Source organism: Rhipicephalus microplus, unplaced genomic scaffold, assembly GCF_043290135.1.
Source record: "Rhipicephalus microplus isolate Deutch F79 unplaced genomic scaffold, USDA_Rmic scaffold_199, whole genome shotgun sequence".
NCBI classification, from domain to species: domain Eukaryota; kingdom Metazoa; phylum Arthropoda; class Arachnida; order Ixodida; family Ixodidae; genus Rhipicephalus; species Rhipicephalus microplus.
In genome coordinates this window covers 270,001-282,500 of record NW_027464770.1, presented here as the reverse complement: position 1 = coordinate 282,500, position 12,500 = coordinate 270,001, and the positions used below count along the sequence as shown (strand labels likewise).

At 60.8% G+C, this 12,500-nt stretch overlaps 2 non-coding genes across 2 annotated transcripts; both read right to left on the bottom strand.

Moving 5' to 3' along the window:
• Positions 1-1,137: 1,137 nt before the first annotated feature.
• Positions 1,138-1,290, bottom strand: LOC142791926 (5.8S ribosomal RNA). Its single transcript, XR_012890509.1, has one exon. It is a non-coding gene; the product is annotated as a 5.8S ribosomal RNA (ribosomal RNA).
• A 1,719-nt stretch (positions 1,291-3,009) lies between these two features.
• LOC142791944 (small subunit ribosomal RNA) lies at positions 3,010-4,824 on the bottom strand. Its single transcript, XR_012890525.1, has one exon. It is a non-coding gene; the product is annotated as a small subunit ribosomal RNA (ribosomal RNA).
• Positions 4,825-12,500: the final 7,676 nt, after the last annotated feature.

Below are 12,500 nucleotides of genomic sequence, written 5' to 3'. Positions count from 1 at the left end.
TTCCATCAACTTCCTGCACGACCGCGTGCGCTCGCCCTACCAAGTGCGCCCGCAACCCTGTACAGGGCCACTTCTTCACAAGGCTGGCAATCGGCTTCCCCGCTGCACGCGTGCGGCGCACAACCGGTGTGACGTGGAAGTGACGGGACACGTTCGTAAACCCATCGCGAACCGAGTACGACGCCCTACCAAGTGCGCCCGCAACCCTGTACAGGGTCACATCTTCACAAGGCTGGCAAGCGGCATTCCGCTGCGCGCGTGCGTCGTCCGAGCAGTTGCGTGATAAACGACCGTGTCGAAAGCCCAAACACCGCCGAGGCCAGTCGCCGCCGCCGCAAGGGCAGCCACGCAGCCTGGCGAGAGGCATCGTCTCGTGTAGCGTCGCCCCCGCCCCAACTGGAGTGGCCCAGTTTTTTGAACGGGACGGGAACTGCGAAGCACTTAGACCGACGGCGGACTACGACGAGAACGCCTTAAGCTTCGCCAACGTTTCGCCAACTCGTGCGGGAGACTTTTTCCGCTTCGCGGCAAGTCGTCGCGCCGTGCTCTCCGCATCAACCGCGTACGCAGCGAACCGCAAACGTCGGGCGCAGCCTCCTCACCTCCCTGCGCTTTGCGCGCGAACGTTCCCTGTTCGCGCGGCAAAGCCTGGAGGAGGCACGGCCCCGCAGCGTGTTCGAGCGCCCGGTCTACGGGACACCCTGCTTACTTCGAGGGCAACAAGCGCAACGCAAGGCTGCGATCTCGCGCACTTTGCGCACGGCTGGAGAAGCTTTGCTGGCCGGCTTTCGCTCCTCGTGTTTACCGTGCGTTAAAGTTGCGCGTCCGTGGCTCTCGCAGCTCTTGCGCGCCCGGTCGCAGAGAGGAGTACGCAACCTCGACCGCACTTTCCCTGCAGGCTTCCTTCCGACTCGAAGTCCTGCGGCGGTCTCAACGAGGTGCCACATCCTCAATGCAGTCGGTCGCCCCCGTTTCGGTTGGGCTCTGGCACGACGGTCGCCACCGTCTCGCCCTTGAGTGGCCGCTGTTGGCGCTCGCTGTGAGGTGTTCAGCGTGCTGTCCGTGTTGCCGACGCGGTCAAAACGAGTCGACGGCTCACGTTCCCTTGTGCGCCGAAGGCTCTCTTGATATGTGATCCGACCCTCAGACAGACGAAGCCAAGGGAAGACCCAAGGCCGCAATGTGCGTTCAAAGAATCAGTGCTCAGTGTGTCCTGCAATTCACACCAAGTCTCGCAGCTGGCTGCGTTCTTCATCGACCCGAGAACCGAGTGATCCACCGCTTAGAGTCGTGAAAAAGTGTTTGTTCAATTCCGTACAGTCAAAACCAAACGTTTCTGGCACTCGGCCAAACAGTGGCCAAGAAGGGCGCTTTTCAGCGCACGCTTGGACTCCAAAACTCTGCCGCGCCTTTTTCGGCTGCCGCAAATCGAGCAAACGGTGTGTTTCGGACGGCGTTTCGCTTCCGCTACTTGCGAGTGCTTTCGTGGTCCACCCCTCTATAAATACTCGGGAGGCGTCGAAGCCGGTTCTCCAAGCCGGACCCGTAGGTATCGTTGTGTGCTCGCTCTCATTGGCCCGCCTAACCAGAAAATGCCTGCGGTACACCCATTTGGATAAGAGTGCACGCAGATGCGGGCCTCGACGGCTACACATTTCCTCGGGCGGCCGCCTCCCGGCCTCCGTGGAGCGCGGGATGCACGGTCCCATCGACAAGCCTCTCCCGTTTTTACCGTGGCGTCGCGGTTCACCACGGCGGGCGGGTCGGTCTCCTCCGCATAAAAAGGGGGACCCCCGCTTTTTGTTCCACGAAATCGCACAAGCTTTTTTCGCATCCACGGTTTGCCACCGCACACCAAAATGCCGATCCGGCTGCCTACTTTAGCCAACAGGTGGAGCCAGGCGCGCCGTACTTGCGCGGCACTTCCCACGTCCACCGAAGTCGGTGCCAAGGACCACTTTCGGCGCCGGAGCCGCGTACGAGCCTACTCGAGGCGGAAGAACGAAGCCAGCAAGGGCCTGGCCGCAAGTGCGTTCAATTGTCGGGACGTCCAAGTCCCTCGTTCTTCCGTGCTTCCTCTTTCGGCAAGTCGTTGCGGCACCTTCCCAAAGCGCGCAGACCCGCTAATCGCGACGAGCGCGACGTGGCCGTGCCGCCTTTCCCTCGGCAGCAAGCAAAACGCCTGGCAACGTCGACGCTCCCCTAACCGCGATCTCGCACCGTGTTTCGTGTGGCGAATTCAAAAGCCGGCCGGCGCTGCTGCAACCATTACGGTCGGTACGCATACGCCGCGGAGGGCGGGACGGTCATCGGAGCGTGCGGTTCCTCCATCGAGTACTGCGCACCTCGGCCGTCGCATCGCCGTGCCATGACCGGCCGCGCGTCAACGCGAACCGGTGCCAGCGAGATCCCTCGCCTGCAAGAACCGACCGGCAGCCTCCGTCACCCGAGGACGCGGAGGCGCTTGCCGCGGACGGCGGGACGGTATGCACTGGTGCACAGCGGACCCGTCACATCGCCAGTTCCTTGACCGACCGCCGACGCTTGTGCCGTTCCTCTCGTACTTGGCAGTCGCCGCGCGATTGTCGGGTCTCGTTCTTGCACGCTCGAACGGTCGGGAGGGCACTCGGCTGGCGTTTCGGGAACGCGCAGCCTCGCCTTCTACCGACGTAACCACGACTCGCCGTTCGCGCTCCGCCGCTCCTGTTTACAGTACTAGGCGGTCCCGCAGCGGTCGGGTCGCGCATTTCGAGCGCTTCGAGCCACGGTGCAGTGGCGGGTCGAAAGCCGACCTATGAGTGCGTTGCGCCGTTTGTACCCGCGTCCGCCACCTGGCCGACCGTCCAAGGTCGCGGTGTTGGCGTCCGCTGGGCGCAACAATTTGTCACGGGGTGCCGCTCCACATTCAGGCAGCCCCGTGGGGAAAAGCCGACCCCGCGTCCAAACGGGGTCAGCGGCAGAAAGTGTCGGGCGCAGACGCAGCTGAGGCGCTCACCCTTCACAATCCGTTAATGATCCTTCCGCAGGTTCACCTACGGAAACCTTGTTACGACTTTTACTTCCTCTAAATGATCAAGTTTGGTCATCTTTCCAACAGACCGGCGCAACCGAAAGGCCGCGCCGGACATCGGTCCGAAGACCTCACTAAATCATTCAATCGGTAGTAGCGACGGGCGGTGTGTACAAAGGGCAGGGACGTAATCAACGCGAGCTTATGACTCGCGCTTACTGGGAATTCCTCGTTCAAGGGGAACAATTGCAAGCCCCTATCCCAATCACGAAAGAAGTTCCACGGGTTACCCAGTCTTTTCAGACAGGGATAAAGACACGCTGCTTCCTTCAGTGTAGCGCGCGTGCGGCCCCGGACATCTAAGGGCATCACAGACCTGTTATTGCTCTGTTTCGTGCGGCTAGGAGCCGCTTGTCCCTCTAAGAAGGTTGTAAGGTGCTGGGAACCCCGCACCTATTTAATAGGCTAGAGTCTCGTTCGTTATCGGAATTAACCAGACAAATCGCTCCACCAACTAAGAACGGCCATGCACCACCATCCACCGAATCAAGAAAGAGCTCTCAATCTGTCAATCCTCCCAGTGTCCGGGCCGGGTAAGTTTTCCCGTGTTGAGTCAAATTAAGCCGCAGGCTCCACTCCTGGTGGTGCCCTTCCGTCAATTCCTTTAAGTTTCAGCTTTGCAACCATACTTCCCCCGGAACCCAAATACTTTGGTTTCCCGGAAGCTGCCCGCCGAGTCATTTGAGTAACTCAGGCGGATCGCTGGTTGGCATCGTTTATGGTCAGAACTAGGGCGGTATCTGATCGCCTTCGAACCTCTGACTTTCGTTCTTGATCAATGAAAACATTCTTGGCAAATGCTTTCGCAGTAGTTCGTCTTGCGACGGTCCAAGAATTTCACCTCTAGCGCCGCAATACGAATGCCCCCGTCCGTCCCTCTTAATCATTACCTCGTATTCCAAAAACCAACAGAACAGAAACGAGGTCTTGTTCTATTATTCCATGCAAGTTTATTCAGGCGACTCGCCTGCGTTGAGCACTCTAATTTTTTCAAAGTAAAAGCACCGGCCATCTCGAGGCACACAATGAAGTGCACCAAGAAAGAACCGGCATGATGTTCAGTCCGAGCCGTCGCATCGGGTAGATGCACTACTCGTCTGGAACTGAGATCCAACTACGAGCTTTTTAACCGCAGCAGCTTTAGTATACGCTATTGGAGCTGGAATTACCGCGGCTGCTGGCACCAGACTTGCCCTCCAATTGATCCTCGTTAAAGGATTTAGAGTGTACTCATTTCAATTACGGGGCCTCAAAAGAGTCCCGTATTGTTATTTTTCGTCACTACCTCCCCGTGCCGGGAGTGGGTAATTTGCGCGCCTGCTGCCTTCCTTGGATGTGGTAGCCGTTTCTCAGGCTCCCTCTCCGGAATCGAACCCTGATTCTCCGTTACCCGTAACAACCATGGTAAGCAAGTAACCTACCATCGAAAGTTGATAAGGCAGACACTTGAAAGAAACGTCGCCGGCTCGTGGCCATGCGATCAGCACAAAGTTATCCAGAGTCACCACACAATACGGGCCGAAACCCGATCGATCTTGGTCTAATAAAAGCACCCGTTACCCAAAGGGCTCCAGGCTCACTGCATGTATTAGCTCTAGAATTGCCACAGTTATCCAAGTAGGAAGAAACGATCTAAGGAACCATAACTGATTTAATGAGCCATTCGCGGTTTCGCCTTATTTCGGCATGTACTTAGACATGCATGGCTTAATCTTTGAGACAAGCATATGATTACTGGCAGGATCAACCAGGTAATCGTTCGACTGCGCGTCCGTCCTCGCCCTCGGCGGGCCGGACGCAGTCTGTGTGCGGCGGAGGCCACCTTCAGGCGCCCCAACACGCTTATTTTGCACTCCGAGATGACGGCGTTCGAGCTCGCTACGGCACAACCTTCCCGAAAGACGAGTGGGAGCCGTGCGGCAAGAAGCACGTTCATGCTCGCTCTTTTTCGTTGCATCGACTCGGTCGCGCCGTGCGGGTTGCCCAAGCCCGCTGCACTGTCGGTGGACCGGCCGGAACTAGCAACGGAGCCGAGACTGCAAAGCCGCCAGACGACGGGTCACGCCCGCGTCTTCGGCGCTTTCGCATCTGAATCGCCCGAGGACGACACGGAACACACCTCGATATCGTGGTAAAACGGCACCGTCCGACAACCAGCCCCTAACGCATCAAGCGGATGAGGCTGCAGACGACTGCCGTGGATTCCCCTGGAGCAGACCCGAGGACACGCTTGACGAGGCCGAAGCCCGCCGCATATCAGACACCCGGTCGCTTTCGCGTACGCCGCTCACGAGAACCCCCACATAATAGCAGCGATAAGTACCCAGACCTCCTTGGGCCCTAATACGAGCGTACTCGAGAAAATTTCACCGCGGGTGTGCCCCGAAACGTGTGGCATGTTGAGCGTGCCACAAGTCTACGTCGCTCTCAAACCCGCCGAGGTCGTAGAATTTGCGACCCTACTCACGAAATTCCCACCGAGGATACGGCCGCAAACGTACCGCACCTTGGGTAGGCCACGAGTTTGTGCAACACTACGCTGACGGCACAGCACCGAGGTCGTGCGCGCACGCACGGGAAAATTCCGCCGCGGTTTCTGCCGAAAACGTGAGGCACCACGACTCTCCGCAAGTTCGCGTCGACTGCGAAAGACCGAAGTCGTGAACGACGTGTCCGCTACTCGCCGCCGACACGCTGGACACCAAACGTACAACGACTCGACGGCGTCGTAGAGGCCCACGACGCGGTTTTCCTTAACGACGTCTCGGCGTGGCACCGACAGGTTAGAACGGCCGACCAACGTTCCCTGTCCGCCGTTCGGCTCAGTCGAAGGGCTCGGCGACTTCGGCAACGCTGCGAAGCCGCACGGTGACGCACGCCATGTCCCCATTTTTTTTTTTCTTTCTGCGTCTGCCGGGGTGCCCCTATAATAGCAGCGATAAGCACCCAGACCGCCGTGGGTCGCTCGCCCCGGCTGACGTGGTTTTTCGTACTCCTGCGGCGGTCGCCGTCAAGCACGTCCAAATACGCTACTTTCGTGGGCGCATTCACGCTCTTTCGCTTCGCCGGAGTGCCAGCACTCACTCTGCCAAAAACGGCGAACATCCGAGCGGCGGTTCCCACTTTTGCGTCGGCGTCGCAAACCCCGCCCCGGCAGACGAGGTTTGCCGTACTCGTGCGACGGTGGCCGGCGGGCACGTCGAAAGACGCCGATATCGTGCGCGAATTGGCGCACCTTGGCTTCACCGGAGTGCCGCCACTGACTCCTCCAAAAACGGCGAAGATCCGAGCGGCGCTTCCCACTTTCGCATCGGCGTCCCGAACTCCGCCCCGGCTGACGCGGTTTACCGTACTCGTGCGACGGTCGCCGGCGAGCACGTGGAAAGACGCCGATATCGTGCCCGAATCGGCTCCGTTCGGCTTCGCCGGAGTGCCAGCACTGGCTCGGCGAAAGACGACGAACATCCGAGCGACGGTTCTCACTATTGCGTACGCGTCGCAAACCCCGCCCCGGCAGACGCACTTTGCCGTACTCGTGCGACGGTCGCCGGCGAGCACGTAGAAAGACGCCGATATCGTGCCGGAATCGGCCCCGTTTGGCTTCGCCGGAGTGCCAGCACTCACTCGGCCACAAACGGCGAACATCCGAGCGGCGGTTCCCACTTAGCCGTCGGCGTCCCGAACTCCGCCCCGGCAGACGCGGTTGCCGAGCTCGTGCGACTAGCGACCGCGAAGCCGTCTCGCGACGCCGCTTTCGTGCGCGGCTCCCACTGCGACCTGGGTCACCCGAGGTCGACGAGCAAAAAAGAATGTCGAAAAAAATTTTTTTTTTTTTGCGTCTGCCGGGGTGCCCCTATAATAGCAGCGATAAGCACCCAGACCGCCATGGGTCGCTCGCCCCGGCTGACGTGGTTTTTCGTTTTCCTGCGGTGGTCGTCGTCAAGCACGTCCAAACACGCCACTTTCGTGGGCGCATTCGCGCTCTTTCGCTTCGCCGGAGTGCCAGCACTCACTCTGCCAAAAACGGCGAACATCCGAGCGGCGGTTCCCACTTTTGCGTCGGCGTCGCAAACCCCGCCCCGGCAGACGAGGTTTGCCGTACTCGTGCGACGGTGGCCGGCGGGCACGTCGAAAGACGCCGATATCGTGCGCGAATTGGCGCACCTTGGCTTCACCGGAGTGCCGCCACTGACTCCTCCAAAAACGGCGAAGATCCGAGCGGCGCTTCCCACTTTCGCATCGGCGTCCCGAACTCCGCCCCGGCTGACGCGGTTTACCGTACTCGTGCGACGGTCGCCGGCGAGCACGTGGAAAGACGCCGATATCGTGCCCGAATCGGCTCCGTTCGGCTTCGCCGGATTGCCAGCACTGGCTCGGCGAAAGACGACGAACATCCGAGCGACGGTTCTCACTATTGCGTACGCGTCGCAAACCCCGCCCCGGCAGACGCACTTTGCCGTACTCGTGCGACGGTCGCCGGCGAGCACGTAGAAAGACGCCGATATCGTGCCGGAATCGGCCCCGTTTGGCTTCGCCGGAGTGCCAGCACTCACTCGGCCACAAACGGCGAACATCCGAGCGGCGGTTCCCACTTAGCCGTCGGCGTCCCGAACTCCGCCCCGGCAGACGCGGTTGCCGAGCTCGTGCGACTAGCGACCGCGAAGCCGTCTCGCGACGCCGCTTTCGTGCGCGGCTCCCACTGCGACCTGGGTCACCCGAGGTCGACGAGCAAAAAAGAATGTCGAAAAAAATTTTTTTTTTTTTTTTTGCGTCTGCCGGGGTGCCCCTATAATAGCAGCGATAAGCACCCAGACCGCCATGGGTCGCTCGCCCCGGCTGACGTGGTTTTTCGTTTTCCTGCGGTGGTCGTCGTCAAGCACGTCCAAACACGCCACTTTCGTGGGCGCATTCGCGCTCTTTCGCTTCGCCGGAGTGCCAGCACTCACTCTGCCAAAAACGGCGAACATCCTAGTGGCGGTTCCCACTTTTGCGTCGGCGTCGCCAACCCCGCCCCGGCATACGCGGTTTGCCGTACTCGTGCGGCGGTGGCCGGCGGGCACGTCGAAAGACACCGATATTGTGCGCGAGTCGATGCTTCTTGGTCTCGCAGGAGGGCCGCCACTCACTCCTGCAAAAACGGCGAAGATCCGAGCGGCGCTTCCCACTTTTTCGTCGGCGTCGCAAACCTCGCCCCGGCAGACGCGCTTTGCCGTACTCGTGCGACGGTCGCCGGCGAGCACGTCGAAATACGCCGATATCGTGCCCGAATCGGCCCCGTTTCGCTTCGCCGGAGTGCCAGCACTCGCTCGGCCAAAGACGACGAACATCCGAGCGACGGTTCCCACTATTGCGTACGCGTCGCGAACCCCGCCCCGGCAGACGCGGTTTGCCGTACTCGTGCGGCGGTGGCCGGCGGGCACGTCGAAAGACGCCGATATCGTGCACGAATTGGCGCTCCTTGGCTTCACCGGAGTGCCAGCACTCACTCGGCCAAAAACGGCGAACATCCGAGCAGCGGTACCCACTTAGCCGTCGGCATCCCGAACTCCGCGCCGGCTGACGCGGTTGCCGAGCTCGTGCGACTAGCGACCGCGAACGCGTCTCGCGACGCCGCTTTCGTGCGCGGCTCCCATTGCGACCTGGGTTACCCGAGCTCGACCAGCAAAAAAGAAGGTCGAAAATTTTTTTTTTTTTTTTCTGCGTCTGCCGGGGTGCCCCTATAATAGCAGCGATAAGCACCCAGACCGCCGTGTGTCGCTCGCCCCGGCTGACGTGGTTTTTCGTACTCCTGCAGCGGTCGCCGTCACGCACGTCCAAATACGCCACTTTCGTGGGCGCATTCGCGCTCTTTCGCGTCGCCGGAGTGCCAGCACTCACTCTGCCAAAAACGGCCAACATCCGAGCGGCGGTTCCCACTTTTGCGTCGGCGTCGTAAACCCCGCCCCGGCAGACGCGGTTTGCCCTACTCGTGCGACGGTCGCCGGCGAGCGCGTCGAAAGACGCCGATATCGTGCGCTAATTGGCGCTCCTTGGCTTCTCCGGAGTGCCGCCACTCACTCCTCCAAAAACGGCGAAGATCCGAGCGGCGTTCTCCACTTTCGCATCGGCGTCCCGAACTCCGCCCGGGCTGACGCAGTTTACCGTACTCGTGCGACGGTCGCCGGCGGGCACGTCGAAAGACGCCGATATCGTGCCGTAATCGGCCCCGTTTGGCTTCGCCCGTGTGCCAGCACTCACTCGGCCAAAAACGGCGAACATCCGAGCAGCGTTTCCCACTTTCGCATCGGCGTCCCGAAGCCCGCCCCGGCAGACGCGGTTTGCCCTACTCGAGCGACGGTCGCCGGCGATCACGTCGAAAGGCGCCGAATTCGTGCACGAATCGATGCTTCTTGGTCTCGCAGGAGGGCCGCCACTCACTCCTGCAAAAACGGCGAAGATCCGAGTTGCGCTTCCCACTTTTTCGTCGGCGTCCCGAACTACGCCCCGGCTGACGCGGTTTACCGTACTCGTGCGACGGTCGCCGGCGGGCACTTCAAAATACGCCGATTTCGTGGGCGCATTCACGCTGTTTCGCTTCCCCGGAGTGCCAACACTCACTCTGCCGAAAGCGGCGATCATCCGAGCGGCGGTTCCCACTTTTGCGTCGGCTTCGCAAACGGCGCCCCGGCAGACGCGCTCGTGCGACGTACTCGTGCGACGGTCGCCGGCGAGCACGTCGAAAGACGCCGATATCGTGCTCGAATCGACCCCGTTTCGCTTCGCCGGAGTGCTGCCAGTCACGGCGCAGAAAACGGCGAACAAGTGTTTTTTTTTTTTTTTCCTAGAATTTGTGTTATAGAAGGCACATTTGATATCGGACGATAATTTTCAACTTTATCACGCGCACCGATTTTCGTGTAGAGGTTTGCAAGTTTATGGGAATTTCTCCACTTGGAATAATGCGATTTAGTAGTACTACGAGAACTTCATGGATGTACTCAAGGGTACGGGGCAAGTCAGTTACGTCAACACCTGCAGATTTTTTACACTTCAAACTGAAAATTGTTGGTTGTGAGTCCTCGTGTGATATTAAAGGCCGATTCGCTAACACATAGAACAAAGAAAGAAAGGAAGAAAAAACGCCCGCGCTCGCTCAAGAAACCTGGGTTCGCAACAAGTGGCAACAACAAGCAACCGAGCGAGTGCGCCAAAACCCGTGGCGGCCGAACAAACGCGAAGTCCCAACCGCGTCAGCCGGGGCGGCACGGGACAGGAAAAATCACTTCAGCCGGGGCGGCGGGGCACCGAATAAACCTCGTCACCTCGTCGCAGGATAAAAGAGGAAACAAAAAGTCTAAACAGCGTCTGCTGGAGCGAATGCGTAATAAAACAACAACAACAACAAAAAAAAAAACACCCGCGCTCAAGAAGTCTGCAATCACCACAAAAGGCGACTGTGACCGAGCAGCGTCAGCCGGGGCCGTGCGGAAACGGAAAAACCGCGACTACCGGGGCGTCGAGGCACCGAAAAATCCACTTCAGCCGCGGCGAAAAAAAAAAACAAAAAGAAAGACGGAGGGGGGGGGGGGAACCACGTCTGCCGGGGCGAAGGAAAAAAAAAAAACGCGTCTGCCGGGGCGAGCCCGGGTGCGGCACCACCGGGAAAACTGTGGCAAACAGACATGGCGATCGAGTGAGTGGGCCGCCAGCCAGGCTCAGCCAAAAAGTGCAAAGTCCGAACTGCGTCAGCCGGGGCGGCAAAAACCACGTCAGCCGGGGCGGCGCAAAAAACCGCGTCTGCCGGGGCGGCACGAAACCGCGTCAGCCGGGGCGGCGCGAAAACTGCGTCAGCCGGGGCGAAAGAAAAAAAAAAAAAAAACGCGTCTGCCGGGGCGAGCCCGGGTGCGGCACCACCGGGAAAACTGTGGCAAACAGACATGGCGATCGAGTGAGTGGGCCGCCAGCCAGGCACAGCCGAAAAGTGCAAAGTCCGAACCGTGTCAGCCGGGGCGGCAAAAAACCGCGTCAGCCGGGGCGGCGCAAAAAACCGCGTCTGCCGGGGCGGCACGAAACCGCGTCAGCCGGGGCGGCGCGAAAACTGCGTCAGCCGGGGCGAGCCCGGGTGCGGCACCACCGGGAAAACTGTGGCAAACAGACATGGCGATCGAGTGAGTGGGCCGCCAGCCAGGCTCAGCCAAAAAGTGCCAAGTCCGAACTGCGTCAGCCGGGGCGGCAAAAAACCGCGTCAGCCGGGGCGGCGCAAAAAACCGCGTCTGCCGGGGCGGCGCGAAAACCGCGTCTGCCGGGGCGGCGCGAAAACTGCGTCAGCCGGGGCGAAAGAAAAAAAAAAACGCGTCTGCCGGGGCGAGCCCGGGTGCGGCACCACCGGGAAAACTGTGGCAAACAGACATGGCGATCGAGTGAGTGGGCCGCCAGCAAGGCTCAGCCAAAAAGTGCTAAGTCCGAACTGCGTCAGCTGGGGCGGCAAAAAACCGCGTCTGCCGGGGCGGCACGAAACCGCGTCAGCCGGGGCGGCGCGAAAACCGCGTCTGCCGGGGCGGCACGAAACCGCGTCAGCCGGGGCGGCGCGAAAACTGCGTCAGCCGGGGCGAGCCCGGGTGCGGCACCACCGGGAAAACTGTGGCAAACAGACATGGCGATCGAGTGAGTGGGCCGCCAGCCAGGCACAGCCGAAAAGTGCTAAGTCCGAACTGCGTCAGCCGGGGCGGCAAAAACCGCGTCAGCCGGGGCGGCGCGAAAACCGCGTCTGCCGGGGCGGCACGAAACCGCGTCAGCCGGGGCGGCGCGAAAACTGCGTCAGCCGGGGCGAGCCCGGGTGCGGCACCACCGGGAAAACTGTGGCTAACAGACATGGCGATCGAGTGAGTGGGCCACCAGCCAGGCTCAGCCAAAAAGTGCTAAGTCCGAACTGCGTCAGCCGGGGCGGCAAAAACCGCGTCAGCCGGGGCGGCGCAAAAAACCGCGTCTGCCGGGGCGGCACGAAACCGCGTCAGCCGGGGCGGCGCGAAAACTGCGTTAGCCGGGGCGAAAGAAAAAAAAAAAACGCGTCTGCCGGGGCGAGCCCGGGTGCGGCACCACCGGGAAAACTGTGGCAAACAGACATGGCGATCGAGTGAGTGGGCCGCCAGCCAGGCACAGCCGAAAAGTGCCAAGTCCGAACTGCGTCAGCCGGGGCGGCAAAAAACCGCGTCAGCCGGGGCGGCGCAAAAAACCGCGTCTGCCGGGGCGGCACGAAACCGCGTCAGCCGGGGCGGCGCGAAAACTGCGTCAGCCGGGGCGAGCCCGGGTGCGGCACCACCGGGAAAACTGTGGCAAACAGACATGGCGATCGAGTGAGTGGGCCGCCAGCCAGGCTCAGCCAAAAAGTGCCAAGTCCGAACTGCGTCAGCCGGGGCGGCGCAAAAAACCGCGTCTGCCGGGGCGGCGCGAA